This window comes from Chrysemys picta, chromosome 10 (assembly GCF_011386835.1).
Source record: "Chrysemys picta bellii isolate R12L10 chromosome 10, ASM1138683v2, whole genome shotgun sequence".
Taxonomy (NCBI): Eukaryota; Metazoa; Chordata; order Testudines; family Emydidae; genus Chrysemys; species Chrysemys picta.
In genome coordinates this window covers 15,212,228-15,233,195 of record NC_088800.1, presented here as the reverse complement: position 1 = coordinate 15,233,195, position 20,968 = coordinate 15,212,228, and the positions used below count along the sequence as shown (strand labels likewise).

Below are 20,968 nucleotides of genomic sequence, written 5' to 3'. Positions count from 1 at the left end.
ACCTTTACCTGCCCACTCCAAGCACTGCCTGAAGGACAAAGACATAGACGCCTTGGCTATAACTTTATGGAAAATCTCATATCCAAATTGCCTATGCTGAATATTGAAGAAGATCCACCAGGTGTGGAAAGGAACTAAAGAATCCCACAGAGGAGAGAAAACAAAGGGAAAATCGAGTAAATGCCCAGCCTATTATCTTGTTCTGATCTATTCTTTCCAGCTTCCTATATCACTTCCATCACTGTGGAATCTGATCACTACGTCTGCATCTGACCCATATAGGATAAGGATAAGGAGCACTCACAAACTTTAAAAGACTAGGACATGCCTTTACTTGTAGGTTTTAGCCCAGATGTGCCACACAGGATCTCACTGAAGCCAACAAGAATTTGGGAAAAATAAGAGCTGAGGACTGGACCTTGAATGGACTTTTGTGGGCCTGGGGCTTCTCACAATCATGTTGCACTTTGTCACACTCTGTCCTGCTCAAGGACAGCTCCTACGAGATGCTGATGCGGGCATCTCATTTTAGGAAAAGTTGCAAGAAGAGATGCAGTGAATATAACTGACCCTACAGCTTTTGGATACGTTGAATGGTAACCCTGTGATGGGGATGTCACTTCTGTGAATTGTGCAAACAACCAACAATAGCTGCAGAGGGAGAGAAGAGTGAAGAGCTAGAGGATTTTGAGCATTGTTTCTCTCTCCTCCAGATGGACTATCATCCGATCTGTGGACAGATTTTGACACATAGCATTGCAGAGAAAAGCCTCTCCTTTTATTTTCTTTTGGGAAATGACAAATTAACAAAATGATTTGTAAAATCTGTCCCACCAGGCATGAAAATTGGGAGCTAAATCGTGAAGTGTTTAGCCCTTTTGTCCAGATTTGCATCTCCAATTTTGCATGTGAAACTGACCACCTCTATCCACTTGGGCAGGCATCTGTTTTGGGTATGCAAACAAACACTTGCATGCAAAAAACAGGGATCTGAGCATCCACCCACTGATCAAAATGTGTACAGAATAATGCTAGCCTCAATTTTCCATGTGCATCTGCCAAGCTGCATGCGCAAATGCAGAGTCTGATTGAAAATGGCTCCAAATATTAGATTTGGACAAAAGCCTTATGAATCTAGGAATTTTTTAAACTGGCCAGATATCAATATGAAAATACTTTATGTGCATTAGATTCTTTCTATGAGTTTGACATGTGGACACCAATTTCTGCACTCTATTTTTTATTTAGTAATGTTACAAATTTGATTTTGTGCGTGTGTTTGTCTACACACACATTTGTCTACAAACACACACAATCACAAAGTTCACCTCTTTAAACTGCCACCTTCATCCAATTATAGAAGTTAGAGATGGAAGAGATCAGCTAGCTAATCTCCCTGGCAGTGCAGAATTGTTCCCAACAGAATACATATTCTCCAGCTCACCTGGTCGAATAATTCCTTGTGAATAATATTTGTTGTGAATTTTGGCATTTTCCATCAAATGAATAAAGTGTTTGTTAGCAGGGCAGTTCTGTTCTCCATTGCTTTGTTCAGTCCTGTTTTAAAGCACCTCATATTATGCAGTTTCCATAAGGATCCATTTTATTATTTAAAAAAGTGCCATTGCACATTAGCATGGACTCAGCACTGGAAAATTATTTCTTAATAATAAAATAAAGAAAGGAGGGGAAACTGCTAAATTCTATTCTCCCTACCTCCACTCTTTTCCAGATTTTCTGGGATTGCATCAAGAACACATATTTCAGATGGTTTGGAGAGAAGAAAGTTGGACTCTTAATGACACGTTTTTTTGCTGTGTTTGAAATTAATGATTCATCCTGATCTTGCCCAGACTTTGTGCCACAGTTGAGTTCCATTTCAAGAAAATCCGTTTCTTTAATTCTGGCACTGCGTGTGGGACCCAGCAAATCATGGAATTACTGCTGTAACTTCGGATTAGTAACGCTTTCTAAATGATAGTCTAATTCCAGGCCTTCATGCTTTTCAGCGTTCAAACTCACACAGCCTTTTCCCTGGGAGGCCTCCTGTGGAATTAGTGCAGGCGTCTTCTTCCTCTGCCCTTTTTAATTTCTCCAATGACTTCTCATTAGAATATAAAATAATGAGAACTCCTCAAAACTTTTTTCTTGCTGTATAGTCATAGATTTGCTCTAGATCCTCCTCCCTTTATTATTAATTATTATTATTACTACAGGTTTTTTCACCCTCAGTTGCTAGATTGGGGAGCACGTTGCTATAGATTGGGAAATATGTGGATTCTGCCACAAATGTAAGGTGGAATGGAAGTTCAAAAAGGCCACAACAAAAAATCTCCAGGATTTCCCAACTCTCCCAGTCCTTTTCAGCCTGTTGATGTAAACTAAAAGCTCACACCCAGCAAAGCCCTTCTCTCATGGGACTTTGGCATTGCATGAGTTTGCCCTCCCCCCCCCCCCCACACACACACACACACCAGCGCACTATAAAGAAGATTTGGGTTGGAAGAACTTTCAGTGGTGAGGTGGGTGCTGTCTGAGAAATAAAGAAGAGTTCTTGCTCCCAGAGTGATCTACTTACTTAATATTCAGGAAAAGTGTTTTAAACTCAATGGAGAGTTTCTAGTGTAGCCAGATGCAGCAAACAATGCCTCTCCTAGAGTTAAAGCCAACACTTCTCCACACTGAACTGCCCGCAGCAGAGTACAGAGCCCACGTTGCCCAGACCGGCAGAGCATTATATGATCAAGAAAGGAGCAAGAGATGGAGGCAGGGAGGGCAGGGAAAGGAAGTTTGAAGAGGAGGGAAGGCCCCACAAAGGCTAATAAACACACTGGGCCAAATTGCCACAGTCCTTACTCAAGCCAAACTGCTATTGAAATCAATGCGAGAGTTTGCATTGGACAAGGAACACATAAAGGCCACATGATGAGGCCCCAAACCAAACACCCCAGAGAAAGAGAAGACAAGAACAGCCCGTTGCATGCTGAGCCCTAATGCCCTCTAGGGACCTGGTAACATCCTAAGCCTCCCCAAGAGCAAACACATCAAAAAAATAAACAAAATCAGGCTGCAAAATTGGGATAGGGAACAAAAAGACAAGGATTGCTCTTGTAAACCTTATTGCAGCTCTCAGTGTCGGGAACCTTCCGAGAATTCCCAGCAGCATGGGTAAAATCTCCATCGTCTCACAGGTAAGGATAGCACTAAGGAGATTCTGGGATGAGATACCGAGCTGTGGAGTGCCTGGATCTGTGCACAGTGGATTGCTAATTGTTCCTACCCACACACAGCTACATTCAAAATACACCAAGCTGGAAGTGTCCGATGAAGAACTGTGTGTATCATAAGAGAAACAGCCCTGTCTGGGCGGCGGGGAGGGTGCCCGTTTATAGCAACAGCCGGCCCTCTCTTTCCAGCTCCCAGGCAAGCCCCAGAGACAGCAGGGCGCACTAGCTAGGTGGCTGGCCTTGATAGGAAGCAGCAAGAATGTTCCAAGTCCACCTGCTGCTCAGGAAAACGAATCCAACCGAAGCCTTCTCCCCTTTTAAGGAAACGCAACACTACCCTCGCCCCAAATGGAAGCCCTTCCACTCCCTGCCTGTCCGGGCTGTGCACCCAAAGGCACCCGGGGAAATGGGTTTAATGTTTCAGCCGGGAGCGGAGCCCCTCAGATCGGCATCCCCCCCCTTCATTCCTGCTCGCTGGCTGGGGTTCGCTTCAGCCAAGTAAGGCAAAGAAGCTGGTTTGCCTCAAACCGGCTGCCAAAATGTGCCAGAAGAGACTTAGCAGCGTGCACGGGGCTTTGTGTTACCATGGGAACGGAATGCAGATTTCCCAATTGCTTTTTTATTTGCTAGACAGTGTAATATATATTATGTTTCAACTTCTCGGGTTTGCGGCGGAGGGAAAGAATCCTTTCGGAATGTTAACCATTCAGGCGACGTGGAGAGAGAAAGTCCCAACAGTTAAAGCAGGTAGTTTGTATGCAGGCAGAGTCGCAATGTTAAGGCCTGCCCCTAGGATCCAGCCCCCTTCCTATTGAGAATCCCCCCCCCTTCATTTCTGCTCCAGTTCACTCTGCACAGAGACCCCCAACTACACACAAAAGCAGCTGCCAAGGCCCATGAAAAGTGATCAAATTATCAAGAACTTGACCTCTCGGAGGGGCAAAGCTTTGGGAGGCTTGAATCAAACCCAGACCAAAAAAATCCGAATGCTAATGCGCGCTTCGGGGTTTGACTCGCCGAATAAATTTGATCAAGGGCCATTGTTAGAAGGAGTTGAGTCTAAGGCACCCCATCCCCTCCTCCCCTTTAGGCTGTCTCACAGGAGAGCCGATTCACATCCCCTGATCCAGGAGCGAATTCCAAGGCACGTTTAACAGACTGGGGCGAAATGATGTATCGGGCAGTAAAAACATTGGCTTCGTAGCTCATCTTTCCTTACCGCTACCTGCCTCCTGGCTGGGGCCAGGGCAATACTCCTGCCATTCAGCTGCCCGGCAGGAAAAAGGCACAACATCCCCTAGGGCGTTTCTGAGAGCGCCACAACAGAGACTGCAGAAACGTACCTGGGTCTGGAAGGACTCCGGCGAATCCTTGGCAGAAGATCGGAGATGATCTGGGGATAATCTTGCTCTGCTCCAAGGTCCATACTGCGTCTGGCTCCACGTCTCTCCTGGTCCATTGGCTTCCCAGCTCCAGGAAGGGTTGGAAGTCATTTCTACTTTCGGTTATCTAGCTTTATGATGGCTTAATAACACTCATACAGCTAGATAACCAAAGACAGAAACAGCCCTCCTTCTGAAGGGCCGCCAAAGGCTAGAGAGCTCTCGGGCTGGGTAAGGACCGGGGACCGGCTGGGGCGTTCTTCTGTCTGCCACCAGAGGAGAAGGGGAGAGAGAAAGAGAGAGAGAAACCTATGAACGCAATTCATTCAATGGAAAGACAGGGGCACGCTCTGCTTGCAGGCTCTCGCTGGGATGGAGCTGCTGCTGCAGGGGCCCTCAGCACCTCTGAAGCCCACCCATCGCTTCATGGAGGTGAGACACGCTAGGGGAAGTAGCTGGTTTGCATGGCAGTCATGCACTGAGGTACTGAGATGCCGGACAAGGAGAGAGCTTCTTTCTCACTCACTGCAGACCAACTTCTACTCTTTTCTAATGTTAATCACCCCTCTGGGAAGTGACATCACCACGGGCAGAGCCAATGAGAGGCCTTGCATTCAAATCAGGGCTCCTTCCCGCTCTTTTTTTTTCTCCCAACAATTAAATCCCAACAATTATTTCAACTAAACTTTTGTAAACTGCACGTTCTCAGCCACGTCAACAAATGTGTCCATCCTCCCCACCAAAGAGATTCTCAGCGTCTAGAGCAGTGCATCCGTTCCAGACTGGGAGATTAGGTCCCTCTAAAGGAAGTGGGGACAGTTGTAGGACAAACTACAAGTAATAACCCTGCACCAGTCTGGCACAGGGAATGGGGAAAGCACGGGCTATTCCCCACCTCCCTAGCGAGGGTCTGGATTTGGCCAACCTTGTCTATTAATGTATATCATTGTGATGGGGGTGGCGGGTGGGACTGGAAGGTAGCGGAAATGTAGTGCGAAGGTCTCACGTTACCTGTCAATGTGTCTTTGCTGGAGCCCTGGCAAAGCCCAGGGTACAAGGGAAAAGCAGCGACTGGCTCATTCACTGGTTCAGATGGGATAGGATGGGTTGTAGCTACAGGGTGGTTGTTGTTGTTTTTAATTTGGGATCTAATCAAGTCATTCTTTTTAAATCTTGCCATTTCACCCAGAGCACCGTTCTCGGTAGTGTGAGGGCAGGGGTGATAGTGGACACGGGACATTTGGGGAAATAACACCACCCACGCGTACTGTGCACAGGCGCCCAAAACACTCAAACGTGCACGCGCGCCCCTCCCCCCAAAAAGAACTGGCGATCAGAGGGAGGAACTCAGCTTCACTTCGCTAAACACGAGCCCCACAGCCCAGTGTGAATCGCCTCCCAGGACTAACCTGGACTCTGCTACACCACTTCTAATAGAAATACCATCCAACATGGAAAATGAATCTAAAGCGACGTCTTTACCAACATGCAATTCCCTTTCTTCTCTGCTACTTCACAGCATCATTTCTCTGTGTGCTGAATAAGGCGGTATATATGTAGCGGCATATAAGACACATATCAGACACATGTGAGAAATACACGAGGTAAATGTGATTATCTTGGGCCATCTGACCTAAACCCAACAACAACAAATACGTAATCTCCCTCCATTTCTAGCTCCCTTACATCTGATGGGGAGGTAAAATGTGACCTTCTGCAAAACAGAGAATATGTAAAAATGAGCAGATTACAGAGATAAAAACCACTGGCTAAGCACAAACATCCAGATTCCCAGCCATTCTAGGCTGATAGTTTCATTCCCTCCCCGCCCCTTCTCTTCAGAAATAAACTGGAAACTCAATCAGGTTAAAAGCTAAAAGATCAACTCTATCCGCTCATATTTAGAGACAACTGTATAAGATGATGAGAGCTCCGCGCTGGGTTTTGGCACTTCCCAATGAAATGATCCGGTGTCTTTAAGCACACGTTTTGCAATACGCCAGTTATTTCTCTCTTTCTTGTGCAGTAGTCAATCAGATTTTCCCTCGTTCAAATTTCTAAAGGGAGCACATTTCTATTACCTGTTAATTCAGTCCGTATATAGCTATATGTTTTAAAGCCGTCTTTGTTTATTCTCCCGTCTCTGGGCTCCTTCGCACAGCCCCGAAGAGACCAAACGTTTTTAATCTTCCCGAGCAATGAAATCAGCATCAACCCAAACCCCTCACATGATTTCTTTTTATATTTCTAGCCCGAGATTTTTAGCCGTAAGCCTGAGAGGTATTTGGTGACAGACAGCTTGGAAGAGTCTCTTCACCTGGACGCATATGGCAAAAGCCGGGACTAAAGAATATAGATTTAGGGCTAGCACCTCCCTCACTTTCTTTATATGTTCTGTGCAATCCAGCCACTCACTGATATCAGAGAAAAACTCCCCCAGTATCTGCATTTGTGTACCCGGACATTCTGTGTGTCATTGTGTGCATTTAGTAGCACGCAAGCTAGTCTAATCCACTACACACAGGACTAGAAACCACCTTAGATCTAATTCCATCCTGCCACCGACTCGTTGTGTAGCCTGGGGCAAATCCCTTAACTCCCTTGCCTCGGTTTCCCTACCTGGAATTTTGAGGTTACACTATTTGCTTACCGTAATGGTCATTCAGTACTCAAAATATCAGGTGCTATCGAAGGGCTATTAGCTAATAGCACCTGAACGAAATATACCATCATTTTTTTAAAATACTTTTTCTTGGTCTCATTGCACCGAGGGAGAAAATTTGGATTCTAGCACACTGTAAAATACTAAAAGCCAAAACCCCCAAAACAGGCAGGACTAGACAATGAGAGGGCGCTTGAGCACACTTTGACCAGGTAACGAATAAAGCCCTCGGTTGCTCTCTCTAATGTAGACATCACATAGAACAATGAGGAGAGCGGGGCCCTTTCTAAATCTCCCACCCGGGGTGTCTATTCTGCATGGAGGGTAGGAATTGTAGTGGGGATGACCAGATAAATTGAGGGGGGATCCTCACGGCCTCTGTTATTTCACCTCGAGCAAGAAAATTAGAGTATACAGTATTTCCAAGTAATTTTTACTGTATTGTATTTGATTTTGTTAGTAAAATACCTGGCTCTTCTGTAGAGTGGCAGGATGTGTATTACCAGGACACACCTCCATCCTACTGCTATGGAGGGGGGAGGCATCATACCTGAGAGAAAGTGTCTCTTTTGGTGCAATTTAAGCAAGATGCTCACAAAATGGCTTCTTGGTATACTGCAAATAACTAACAAGCAGACTGGGGGGGGGGGGGGGCGCAGCCAGGCCAATGGCTCTATTTGCCAAGGATTTCACTGGGGCAAAGGAGGGGAAAAAACCCACCACCCCAATATGAGTGTAACTTTCTGGAACTCGCCTCCCACAGGCCGGTATTCCTGGGTGGAAGGCAAGTCAAAGCCTTCGTAGACCCGGTCCCCTGGGCAGCTAAAAGGGGCACCTGAAGAAATCAGATCAAGTTGGAACACTGGACTCAAACTCATTCCTTGATAGCTGACACTCGAAAACCAGCCCAGCCGTCGGCTCCCTCGGCCTCTGCTCATTCCAGCGCCGGGGAACCCAGGTACCAGATTCGTCCCCACATCAGGGCGCAGGCCTTTCCCGAGACAGATGGAAATGTTGGGAAACGGGATTTAGGAGGTTAATCCATGTTTGCGGCTTTCTTCTCTATATTTAAATGCTCATTAAATTAATCCGGCGCGGGTGTCCCAGACTTGGAATGACACCGAGATACATTTTTACTTATCGGCGCCTTTGTTTCTCTTTCCCTCTTCTCTCTGAGAGATGTCAGAGCCTCAGAGGGGCTATTTTAATCGCCCCACACAATATGTTATTTATATATAAATACAGAGAGATAGCCATAGATTTTAAACATATATATACACAGAGAGAGAGAGAGAGACATACCCATAACGATGATAGATAGATAGATAGATAGATAGATAGATAGATAGATAGATAGATAGATAGATAGATAGATAGATAGATAGATAGATAGATAGATAGATAGATAGTGCAGAGGGAGAATTTACTTTTAAAATCTGAATAACTAGAACATCTACTATTAAAACAACCCTCCCACAGCTCTCCCAGCACTTCCTGCAGAGCCACCGTTAGTCATCAGTCACGTACAAATAAAATGGACCCATACAAACACCACCTTTGCCTGCTTTTAAAAGAAATGACCCCGATTTTAAAACGAGCCGTATCCATCTCAGCTGCCCCCTGAGGTCCCAAACTTGGCAGCTGGCAGTTTCTCAATCGGCAGCAATGCCTCTGCCCACAGAAGAGGGCATCTCACTCCGAGACCTGGTTACACGGCTGCCGTTGGTTTAATCCAGTCCATCGTGGAATGACTCCACGGACAGAACGTGGAAGCGGGGACATTCTAGAATTAGCCCTGGCGCAGAAAAAGGAGCGAAGGCGCCTGTGAATGAAGCGACCCCGGGGTCCCTTTTCATTTGTGTGCCATCAGCCAAGCCGGGCCAGGCCAGCCGCCTCGCCCCAGCCCTCCATTCCGAGAGGATGCGGAGCGAGCCGCCCCGGCGCTGACATACATCGGGTGGCTCCATTCAGTCAGGTTTCCTTGGAGCCAGGAAACAACCCCAGACTCCCTCCGCCCGCGCTGGGCACAGCGCTACCGCCGCCGGGCAGTGGCACTGACCATGGTGCTGCAAACCTGCTGCCATCCCCCCGGCGCTGCTGTTCCCCTAGCGGGGCTTCGAGCAGCCCCTCCAGCACGAGCTCCATCCCGAGACTGCAACAAAACCCGCCGAGGACTGTCCCCCGATCCAGATATTCTCCAGAGATCCCAGCCCAAGCCAGGCCCTCTCCGGCGCACCGGAGGGTTCTCTCCTGGGGGTGGGCGGGGGAGACACTCCAACCCGGCAAGCCTTAGGCAATGGGGGTTGAACCCACCTGATCTGGGGGCTCCTGCTACCTAACTAATCCACCAGGCCTGAATGAAATTCAATCCCGCGAAGCAGAGGCCAGATAGACTGCGCGGCTCGGCCACACGCTCCCCATTCGTGTGTGTGTGTGACACGCTCCCCATTCGTGTGTGTTGGATGGGGGAGAGGCCCTGCTACAAGGACACGCGTCTGTGCTTCCTCCAGGTTCCAATCAAGCAGGCTCTCTGTTCTGGATAATGCGCTTCACAGCCCCATCTCCCTGACGGCTCGGTCCGATCCAGAAAAATATCGGTATTCGGTGTCTGTGTGTGCAGAGACGTAACTGGAAATGAACGAGGAGCTTTCACTGGCAAAACACATAGTCATCTACATGGCGCTGTGCGTGTCTGTCTCTGGGTATCTATATTTAGATATGTAGAGGGAGATATGGATATAGGGGATGTGTGTGTGTGTGCAGAAATATGTTCCTGCCTGCATAATAACAGCGCCCGGTCTCCGTGTGCTCGGGAGCATGTATACATGCCCGTGGGCGGCACATATACACTGCCCTGTGAAATTAACAAATCTGTATATGTTGCGCCTCTGTGGGTGCAGAGAGCTAGCGAAAGATACATATGCTCCGTGCGTCCTAGTGTGTATTTAGCACCCAGGAATCAATGGAGCATCACATTCCCACGAACCCGAGCCTCTGAAATGTCCCCGGGCCAGCCTAGTTGTGAAGCAGCCAGCGTAAAGAAACGCTGCTTCTCCACTCCTCGAAATCCTCGTGTAATAATCAGGCCGCTCCTGAATTATTTAATTTGATCATCCTGTAAAGAGCCCCCTGCCTTTCCCCCTTTCTACGTCCTGCACGTCTGACGTCACTTTTCTTTAATTAGGAGAAGTTATTTTTAGCCAACCTAGAGTAACCCCAGTTCCTTGCAGTCTCAAGTGCATCTCGTCTTAATTGTTTTTCTTTGCCTCTCTCAATCGGGGCTTTGCCAACTTTATACTGAAGCTGCAGCTCCCGATGGGCATTTAGGAAACGTGTTGCTTTATTTAGTAATTAAGAGCCATATCAACGCAAGCCACGCACTTGAGAAACAGAGCAACAATAGCACCAGGGCTGTATCGCTCTCTTTATATCGTCAGGGATTTGAAATTGATACATAAACTATGAAATTTTCTCTGGGACGACCTGCTCTTTTGCGGGCTGTCTGATTATACAAAATCCATACAGTTGTGAGTGTGTGAGATTTTAGGCCGCAGCCTTAAGGAAAAAAAAATGCCTATAGTGTGTATACCCATACATACATTCCGCTATATACAATTGTATGCATGTGTGTACACACACAATTTTTTTCTTGAGACTGCGGCCTAAAATGATTCGATTGGTTCCATTCATTTGAAAACCGAACTTAAGAATTTAAAACAAAAAAAATGGAGAATGAGGTAATATTAACCGTCCCGAAAAACTGTAGGGGAAAAAAGAAGGAAAAGAAAAAAGGAAAAAGAGGGAGAAAAGAGAGAAGGGAGGATTTCTAGCAAAAGAAGTGCATTCAATGGTCTCTTTGATTTCCAATATAACCATTCATTGGGATTCAGTCCCTAAACGGAACAACTCCAAGGGCAGTATATATGTGACAGTGAATATCTGGGGAATTAACAAACACTGTCCTCGACATTTTTTTCTAATGCAAAATTCCAGGGATTCACTTTAACCATTTCTGAAATTCAGCGAATTTAATCATTCAAGCAAAGTGCATATCACCGCAAACCTCTCTTCTGTCTGACACCCAGTTCGCAAGACCGGCCACTTCGCAAAAGGTGAAACTTCCCTTTTTGTTATTTTATTTAACTCTAGGCCCAGACGATGGAATCACGGGCTCTCGGTACTACAACGTTTTCCCCTTTCCGTTTATTTTAAAGGTTCCGTAAAATTTTAATTCACCTTCATATTAACCCCTGTCTCTAAAAATATCTATTGACATCTATTGATATTTCAGAGTAACAGCCAATCCTTTTCTATTCTGATGAAGTGGGTTCTAGCCCATGAAGGCTTATGCCCAAATAAATGTGTTAGTCTCTAAGGTGCCACAAGGACTCCTCATTGTTTTTGCTGATACAGACTAACAAGGCTACCCCTCTGAAACCTTTTCTATTCTGCATTACACACAGAGAGAGAGAGAGAGAGAGAGAAACACACACATACACACTTAGAGATGGGTCAGTATAAGCGTTAGAACCCGCTTTGTTTGTTCTGAACACTAATAAAATGTACACGACATTACAGACAGACATACATTTGCACCACGCCTTTTAAGACTGTTTAAATCACAGCTGGATTCGGCTAGAGTTCAATGGAGACACCTTACAAAAGCCTGTGACAAAAGCTCTGATTATAAATTACCAACTTCTCGGGCATCCGATCAGCTGAAATCCTTGGAAGCAGACGATGACCCCAGCTCACCCAATGGGTCTCAGAGAAACAAAAATTCCAAGGGGAATAGGAGTTGATCTATTTCCCGAAATACATATTCTAAGGCCTCCCTAAAAATTATCCCTTTTACAACAAAGGTCCCTGTTCTCGCCCTGGGTTGTTTCCTATGACCCTTCCCTGGGGGAAGAGAGAGCGAGAGATGGTACCCTAATGGATACACATTCGCCTACTGGAATTATATTTTTGCCCTCAATTTCTGCTTAGTATCCTTCTCTAAAGCATCCATAACCGTGCATTGGACCCAAAGCCGCCCGATTCCGGTTTGGCCCCGGATCACGCCTCTTCTCCTCCCTCCCCCCCCCCATGGACTTGGCCGTGGGATTGAAAAAGGAAGAAGAAAGAGTTTCCATTGACCATGGCCTTGTCACGCTCCACGGTGCCAACCGGTCAAGGCTCTGTCTGGCGGAGGGAGGATCCCTACAGCCCCTCACACACCTCGCCTGGCACACAGAGCGACAGCTCCATCCCTCTGCCCGTTGCTTGTTTAAACGGCACGTCCAAGAGCAGGGCGGAATCGCCCCTTCCCAAGTGAGTCCCCCCAGAGCCGAGCTCCCCCGGCCTAAGGCCAGCCCCACTGGAAGCCGGGGGGGGGGGGTCACTGTACCAAGTCCCCTCGCGCTGCACCCAAAGCAAGTCTCCCTTCCTCCTCCGAGGGGCGACCCCACGCCAGCCGCGCCGGGGAGGCGGAGAGGCAGCGGCCAGGGGCGAGCGCGCACTTACACTCCGCGGCCAGGCGTGGACGAAGGGAAGGGGAGGGAAGGAAGGAAGCAGGCGGCGGCGATCTCTGGGAAGGCGAGCGAGGCGGTGGCGGTGGCAATCCCCAGCCAGGCAGGCGCCGATCCCCTCTAGCGGCTCCTCCTGCCGGGGCTCGGCCCTCTACCCCGGACCTCTCCGGCGGCGATGCGCGGGCCAGGAGCCTGGCTGGGCTCCTTGTGTCTTCCCAGCTTCTCTTAGCTCCAGGCTCTGGTTCCTCTCCAGGAGCCTCCTCTGCTGGCAGGCTGAGCCCGCAGTGACGTCAGCCCAGCAGCATTTTACTCACTCCAACCATGGCAGAGGGGAGGAGGGGAGCGGGAGGGGGGAGACAGGCGGTGTGGCGGGGGGGGGGGGGGCGCCTGCAGTCTCCACCAAACGGGAAGCGCAGCCCCCTGATCTTACCCTTTAATTAAGACTCCGAAGGCGTCCCAATTAAATCCTGGCAATTCTTAATCTGATAGGCTGCTCGGGAAGCCTTTTAACAGTCCAGCTCTCCAGCGAACCCCTCAAACCTCCCTGGTTAGCCGCTAAACTGAAAGGCAGAGATTTGATTTCTGGGAAGGTAAATGCTTCGCTCTCGTTTCTCGGGATGGGGAGTGAGTGGGAGGCGTGGGGTTGGGGGAGTGCATGCCAGCCCCAAACCCACCCGAGCTAACTGGGATTTTGGATCCCGATGGCATTTCTCCTGGATTTCAGCCTACCTCATGGCCAAGCTGGGGTCATAAATGCCTCTCTGAATAGCTTATTGTCTAGGGTTTGCATTTTATTCTGCAGGTGAATCCTAATAATATTATTGGGATCCCAATAGCTATAGCTCCTGGAGGGTATTTACATCCCATTGTACATGTGCATCTCGGCATGTTCACAGTGATATCCTCAGCCACATCACACCGAAAATACCGAGAGGGAGATAGGAGAGACAGCAAGACACCCGCCTCCCTCTCTACTTCACACCCCTGCCATAGGCAGTGAGAAAACAATGCTCCTCTCTCGGCGCTTGGGAGCAAGACATTCTAATCACCCCAACTGCAACATCGCCTTCCCCAGTCAACCAGATCGCCGCTTCGCCCCGGCCCCTTCCAGCAGATGGGGGTGTTTTGTTATTTCCCCTCTTCAGAATATTGCCACTAATTCCACTCCATTGTGACAACACAAGATCATTTCCCTGGGTCAATGTCATTTCTTCCCTGGACATGTTGCGGCTCCCCCGGTTCGCTTTCCTAGCCGCTGTCCAAATGCTGAAAATTAACTCAGATTAACAAAGTACAAAGCTTTCCGGCTAGGCTGGAAACTCAACAACGGCCCTACGCACAGTACTCTTGGCACGAGGCTCTTATACTCCCAACCTTCCCCAACAGCAGGCGGATCGGCGGGACTTTCAGGGTTGCTTAAAGCGCAGGACGGGGGAACTTGGGGGGGGGTGGAGGCAGGGGGCGCCCCTTTCCTATTCTGCAGCATGCAGAGAGCAAGAGCGGATGCTGGGTGTCAGGGCGCGGGGCTGCGGCTCTGAGACGCTGTCCTGGCTTTCCAGTCCGCTGGAGCAGCAGGGGAGGTCCCGCCGGCTGAACTTGTCAGCGGGGTCTACCCATCCATCAAAATCCAGACGGACAGACAGGCCAAGTTCATGAGCAATCGAGTTAACCCATTGCAGTCCGCTTCCCTGCCATCCAACGTATAATTCGAAGTGTCCAGGCTTCCACTGGCTTTTTATTCTTGGGGGATATAAAAAGGCGCTTTAATTTCTCCTTCGCTGTTTCCCTCTTCATTTCCATTTCTCCTTTCCTCTTTTCCTTTCCTTCTCTTCCTTCTCTCCCATTTCTCTTTCTGTCATTCTCTTCCTCCTTTAATTTTGTCATGCAACCTTCTTTTAAAAAACACTATCCTTAAACAACCTTTCCCTCTGCATTATCTTGCTCCCTTTCCCTAGATTTCCTGCATTACAGCTTGCTTTGATTTGTATTTAAAAATCTTTCCAGCCAGTTGCCCATTCCCTATTTGTGTTGCCTCCTAGCTCTTTCCTAGCCTTGAAACAATTATTTTAAACCCAGTGGAGATACCATACACTGTATTATTTTGTTTGATATGATATTAAATAAACAGGCTATCTACAACAAAACAACTCCTCACCCGGAATGCCTTTAGATTTTTGCAGCTGAAAGTTGCCATAAGAAATCAGGCAGATGACATGGCGAACAGAAATCAAAGCTCTCTGGATTTTACAGTATTTGATTCTAAATCAGTTATTAGATTATTTATCCATACATCTTCCCTGGAATTGCCAGAAATCCCTTTGCTCAGTCTAGGTCGAAATCGCATTGCATTGTCATTAAACATTAAAATAACAATAAGTCGCACCCCTTCACGCTAAAGCCCCCCCCCTTCAAAGTTTATTTGCCCTAATAATTAATTCACAAGAGCTTAACTTTGTTGTAACCCTGGCGGTCTTTTCATTAAAAAATCCCCCCGTTTCCTATTGAATTAGCTCTGCTCCATTGCCGCTGAAATGAAGACGCCAAACCAACTTTTACCCTGAGCATTTTCTCACCAGCCCAAAGAAAAGTCTCTCTCCTTTCCTTTTCTCCTTTTAAAAAAAAAATTCAAGCACCCAGGCAGCGGACGTGTCCTGCAATTTAACTACTTTCAAATTCTTTGTTCAGGTCACACTGGGGCTCTATTGAGAGAGCCTATTGCCAAGCCGAGCTTGAATGCATTTAGGCAGGCACACACCGAAATTAGTGCAAGGCTGGGGAGCAGGGCTTATTTGCTGCGTATCCCAGTCCTTTCTGGAGGGAATGAACAGTTACTACCCAGGGCAATGTAACATAGATTATATATGCACGCGCCTGCAGAGCATCGGTTTACAGTGAGCCAAAAGAAACAGATCCCGGACCAAAACAAACATGGACAAGGGTGTCTCCAGAGTGTGAACGCCTTTGTAAAGGGAGATCGGGGATAACCCGAACTCCATCACTAGGGGAAAGACAATCAGCAGCCTTAAAAGACTTTAAACACACGCACGCGCTTCTGGGTGGTTTTTTTTCAAGCTGGCAAACAAACCCCCCCGAAACCCGGGACCTGCAGCTGAAGGAGGCGTTCTAGGGGGCTGCGGTACAGTTGGGCTGTTGGGCATTTTCCCTCCCTCTTTCCCCTTTAATCAAACCCAATTAAAGAGCCTTTCACCCGGGGCCACAGAAGGCACCGAGTTTGCAGGTCATTAGCCGAGGACATTAATAGCTGCCGCCTACCCTTTAAGAAACGCATCCAAATGTGAGAGGTGTCTTACCTTGGGGTGTCCACCTGATGCCCAGCCTCTCGCCTCGCCGCCTGGCTTCCTCGGCTAGCCCTGAGCCCCAAAAGGGAGGGTCTCCCCCACACACACACACATCTAGTCTGAGCTTCCTCCCCTCGCTCCCTCTCTGCACTTCTGGAGCTCTGGGGCTTATCTCCTGAGCAGAAAAAGGGGGCTGCTTTTTCAGACTGAAAGGGGGGGTGAGAACTGCAGGGAGATGTCATTTCAGGAGAAAAAGCCTATAAGATGTGGCACTTGGGCACAGGCTCCCCACGTAGGCCCATACGTCACCTATAAAACGCGTTGGCAGTTCCAGCTCTCCTATGCCTCTGCCCCTGGAAAAAAAAAGAGAGAGAGAGAGAAAGAAAAGAAATTCTGTAAACTCTTCCCCTTGGCTTCTCGTGTGATGGGGAGAGACAGGCGGGGGGGGGGCGTGCGAAATGATTTTTAAAAGGGTGGAGAAGAGAATGGCTGCGATGCCCACCTGGGTTAAAGTTTGCTCTTGGAAAGAGAGGAAGATGGGGACGAACCGCACGCCGAGCTGCACACAGGAGAGACACTGGCAGCCAGGGCAGAGCGAGCCGGGGGCCTGGCGTGCGGGCTCTCTCTCGCCTAGGAAACTTTCCCCGAGCCTAGTGGTTCGAAAGGCAGGGCAGGGGGGAGAGGGCGAAAACTTGTATCCGAGCTGAATTCTATGGGCGCTCTATGGTGAGATCCAGGGGACTACCTGTAAATCCCACTCTGTTACAGGCAGGCCGGCCTGTGGCTCTGGAGTCGGCTGGGAACCGGTGCCGGTTCGCGGGAGATGGAAAGGGAAAGGGGACGCGGACGTACCCGGACAAGCAGCATTTGCAGAACCTAGAAAGACCGATCGCCAGGCGGAATTGACTCCTCCAGGGTTTGTTTCCAAACAACCTGGCGTCCCTTCAGCCAGGGCGTGGGGGGGGGGGGGGGGGAGCCTGCCCGGCCATCAGCCCTGCTAAGCGATGGACCAGCCCGGGCTGAGGACTCTGCCCAGCGCTGCGACGGGAGCTCGGCGGATTGCGGGGGCTAAGGGATCCACACTCTCTCTGCTAGTAGGGGAGCCACAAATGCCCGGGCAGCTGGGGGACAAACGGGGAGTCCCTCGGGTCCCATCCCCGGTTGTCCGATGCTGCATTTTTCGGTTTCTCGGCCCCCCGGTAAGAGGCACCACCCAGGACACTGCTCGGCCCCGCATCCCCTGGAGCTGGCCGGGAGCTCCAGGCCGGGCACTCGGACACCTGCTCGCTACGTTCTGACTTTCCTGGGCGCAGCCGCTTCCCTCCCTGAGCTCCGATTCCCTGGGCACTTTCCCCTGCAGAAAGTGGAAAGCCTGCCCTGGAAAGCCTCTCTTTGCCTGGCGTTTATTTCCTTTTGCAAAGCAGCAGCAGGCACTGGGCGCGCAGCCTTTCCCCCGATGCGCTCGCTGCAGTATCATTTCCTAAACCTGGTGAGCTGAGGATAGTTGGGGAGGACACCGACATTTCTAGCGCCCTGGTCCGAGTTTAGGCTGTGCCGAGAATCTTTCTCCAACACGTCTCTCTTTCCCGCGTGTGTGACACACACACTATAGTACCAGATTCTCTCCCTACATCTATCTAGTTACACACAAGTTAATCTGTATGCCCGCGGTTCATATATTTAGCCTTGCAGCGTGTAACTATATTACCCACCAGTCCATCCATTTTGCACATGCCCATCTTGAGCTTATTTAATAAAGGATTTGCTCGGTGTATTCATATCTTACAGTCGAAATTGAAGGGATCCGTACAATATTCCCAAAATGGTATTTTGGATACGACCTGGCCGCCTGCGGAATAGATAAAATAACCGAATAAACCACCAAAAACATTCACATTAGGCGGTGCCATCAGCCCCAGAAAAAGTACATTTTAAAATGTCTCTTCCCCCTACTATTTTACGGGCAATTCTCTTCTAGACAGATTCGTTTTTCTATCGATAACCCATTAAATACACGTGGATATTTTTGTTTAATCTTACTAGTATATTAGAAGGAGGCAAGTTGAAATTCAAACCTGGCCCACCATTTATAATAGTGCCGGGGCCTTATTCAGTCTTCTCCCTTTGTTTTGAAATAAAAAGGTCCATGGCATGATAAGTTGCCCTTTGCCGTGCAGTAGGCAGGGTGATATTGGAGCACATGTATACACAGAGAAAATGCATAATGTTAATATGCTATTATATAGAGAGAGGTGCAAGCTGTGTGTGGATCTATCGATCTCTGGGTCTCTAGCTTCGGATCCAGCTAGAGATCGGATGTATTTGCTCACAGACACCCTCATTTCAAGTAAAGGAATCCACGGGAGCCCTTCTGTGCCACCAGGCGACCTCTTTATGATCCCCTGAGTGAAAAGGGCAGAGAAATAAACGAGAGAAGAATGGGAAAGTCCTTGACCCCTGACCTTTAGATTTTGTTCTTTTCCCTCTGAAGCAGGATGCTAACAATGCGGGTCCGGTCTATCTCAATGAAGAAGGACATGCGAGGTTAAGCAAAGTCCCCGTGTCCCCATTGTCTGGCCTGTTTATTGCGATCATGTTAAGGTAACATGCTTGTTTACTTCTTCCAAAAAGAGGGGGGGAAAGGAAGAGCTTGGACAGTTGTTGATAGCACTGGGGGGTTCTGGCTTCAATCGGCAGCTGTTGTGGAGAGGCACAGACCCGATGAATCCCCCCTTCCTTAAAAAATATATTTAGATTTCAAAGGGGCATTTCATTTGGGGAATAAACCGTTGTGGGTGGGTTTCTTTTTTTCGTTCCCGGTGTAACACTGAGTGTGATGTTCTGGAAGGGTTGGCATTAGAATGGCTTTAATTTTTACACTACAAAAAGCCCCGTTTTGATTTTCGAACTGAGTTGTGCTCGAGACAGTTTCTTTAAAAAAACATTCAATGATACTGTAATGTGCTCGGATGTAAAATAAAGACAATATTTTAATCCAAAATCGTGAGCGTTGGTATTGTATAAGGAATGCGTTATTTTTAATGGAAAAACTCCGCCATAAAGAATGGCTCACGTTTTGCAATGTTCAGAGGGATTTTGCAATGAACAAATAAATCTGTCTCCCTTTCTTTCAACGCACGATAGTTTCCATTAACGAACAAAATGGGGGGGGGGGAATAATACATCGATCCCCCCATGTAAAAATATCAGAAAAAAAAATATGTAAATTTCAATTTCCCGGAATATCAAAACAAAGACCACACTATTAAAAAGAAAAATAAAAGAAACCAGCCAACGATAAAAAGTTGTTTTCTTTAACTGTAGGGCTGAAAATTTGACACACTTTGGGATTGTGCTAAAGGTGCTGAAGAAGAAAAACGTCTTTTTTATTTAATCTATCAAGTTAACGCTGCACTTCTTGTATAAAATGTATTACACCAGTCTATAGATATAGAACTAAACGTGACAAACATTACACACGGCATCTTTGTGTTTGAATCCTACACAACGTCCGCTAGAGATGTATATATACAGGGTGTGAGACATTATGGACAATATTTATATCTATATTACATACACAAACACGTGTCAAATATAGGAGACGTTATCGCTGCTAGGATTTTTATGACACAAAATTCATTGGTTTCCCTTTTATACTTTAAATCGGTCTCCTATGAGAGTCCGATGCTATTGCAAAATTAAAACATCAAGCCCTCATAAAAAATAAAACGTGAAGAAATATTATAGAGTTTGTTAAATGCGTGTATTGCAAATAGAAGTAAAAATCTGGATAATTTGACGATAATTTTTGTATTTTCTTTTAAAGAGTGTGAGCTAGGGTTGCATTTGACGCTAAAGCCTAATGAAACCTATTTTGTTTTGAGTGGAACTGTCAGAGCTGCTGTGGACAACAGCGACACTTAGTGGCCCATTTTGGAGCTGAAATGTATGTAAGACCAGGAGTAGAGATGCAATTTATAGAACTGTTTCATTCCAATCTTATTTGTCAAATCTATAGTGTTAAAATCCCCTCTTTGAGATGGTTCGCGCTTGTTGCATTAAAACTTCTTGTCATAATAATAATAATATTGTTACTGAAAACACAGGTTTCGATTCTGGGCTTGTCTGCTGTTTATGCTGCTTTTGGTTTAAACCGCAGACAGCTTGTCAATGAATTATATTTTTCCCCTCCCCATGAATTAAGACATAAATTAAATGCTGCTGCTCTTGTATCATCGGGATGATTTTATTTGTTGCCATAGGGTTTGACTGAAGGAATGTTCATTGGACTGAGGTTGGGGGATGTTTTTACCAAGTTAATGACACTAACAAAATATTGTGTGTGGATATAGATATATAGATAAAAATTAACGTGCACGTATTTTGCAGTTGTGAATTTCGTTTTTTCTTTAATCCCAGTACTAGAAGTAGGAAGAACTTGATTCTCAGATGGACAGAGGAGAGAGAGACCCCTGAAAACATCTTACAAATGAATTTTAAGCTGAAAATGGACATAATTTCTCTTTAATGCAAGTTTTACATTTGTATCTGCTTCATTCGTTCAGTTTTAGTGTAGGAGACCGGATATTGGAAACAATTATTTCAACCTATCTGACACAACTTTTCCAAGTTCTCAGATAATCGAAATCTTGGAGTCTATAAGGTTTAAACCAGTCTAGAGGTAGCTTATAGGTGAAGCACATTTATGGGAGGGCCTCTAGTTCGTATCTCAAATACAGAGCAGAGAATATTGCCAGGTATGTTTATTAAAATGTATCGTTTTTAATTAACTAGAAATGGCAGAGAGTTGGGTGATTTAAGGGGGTATATGGAGTAGGAAGTATAAAACTAAATATGACTGCTGCTTGCTGTTAAAATGTAATTTAAG

The 20,968-nt window shown here is 47.1% G+C and overlaps 1 long non-coding RNA gene across 1 annotated transcript in view; it reads right to left on the bottom strand.

The window, feature by feature from the left end:
- The window catches only part of LOC101941938 (uncharacterized), a 66,494-nt gene extending 50,202 nt beyond the window's left edge, over positions 1 to 16,292 (bottom strand). The window contains exons 1-2 of the long non-coding RNA XR_508410.4: positions 16,093 to 16,292; positions 4,571 to 4,875 (exon numbers count right to left, since the gene is read on the bottom strand). This is a non-coding gene — a long non-coding RNA (uncharacterized LOC101941938). The remainder of the gene's footprint in view (positions 1 to 4,570; positions 4,876 to 16,092) is intronic.
- Positions 16,293 to 20,968: the final 4,676 nt, after the last annotated feature.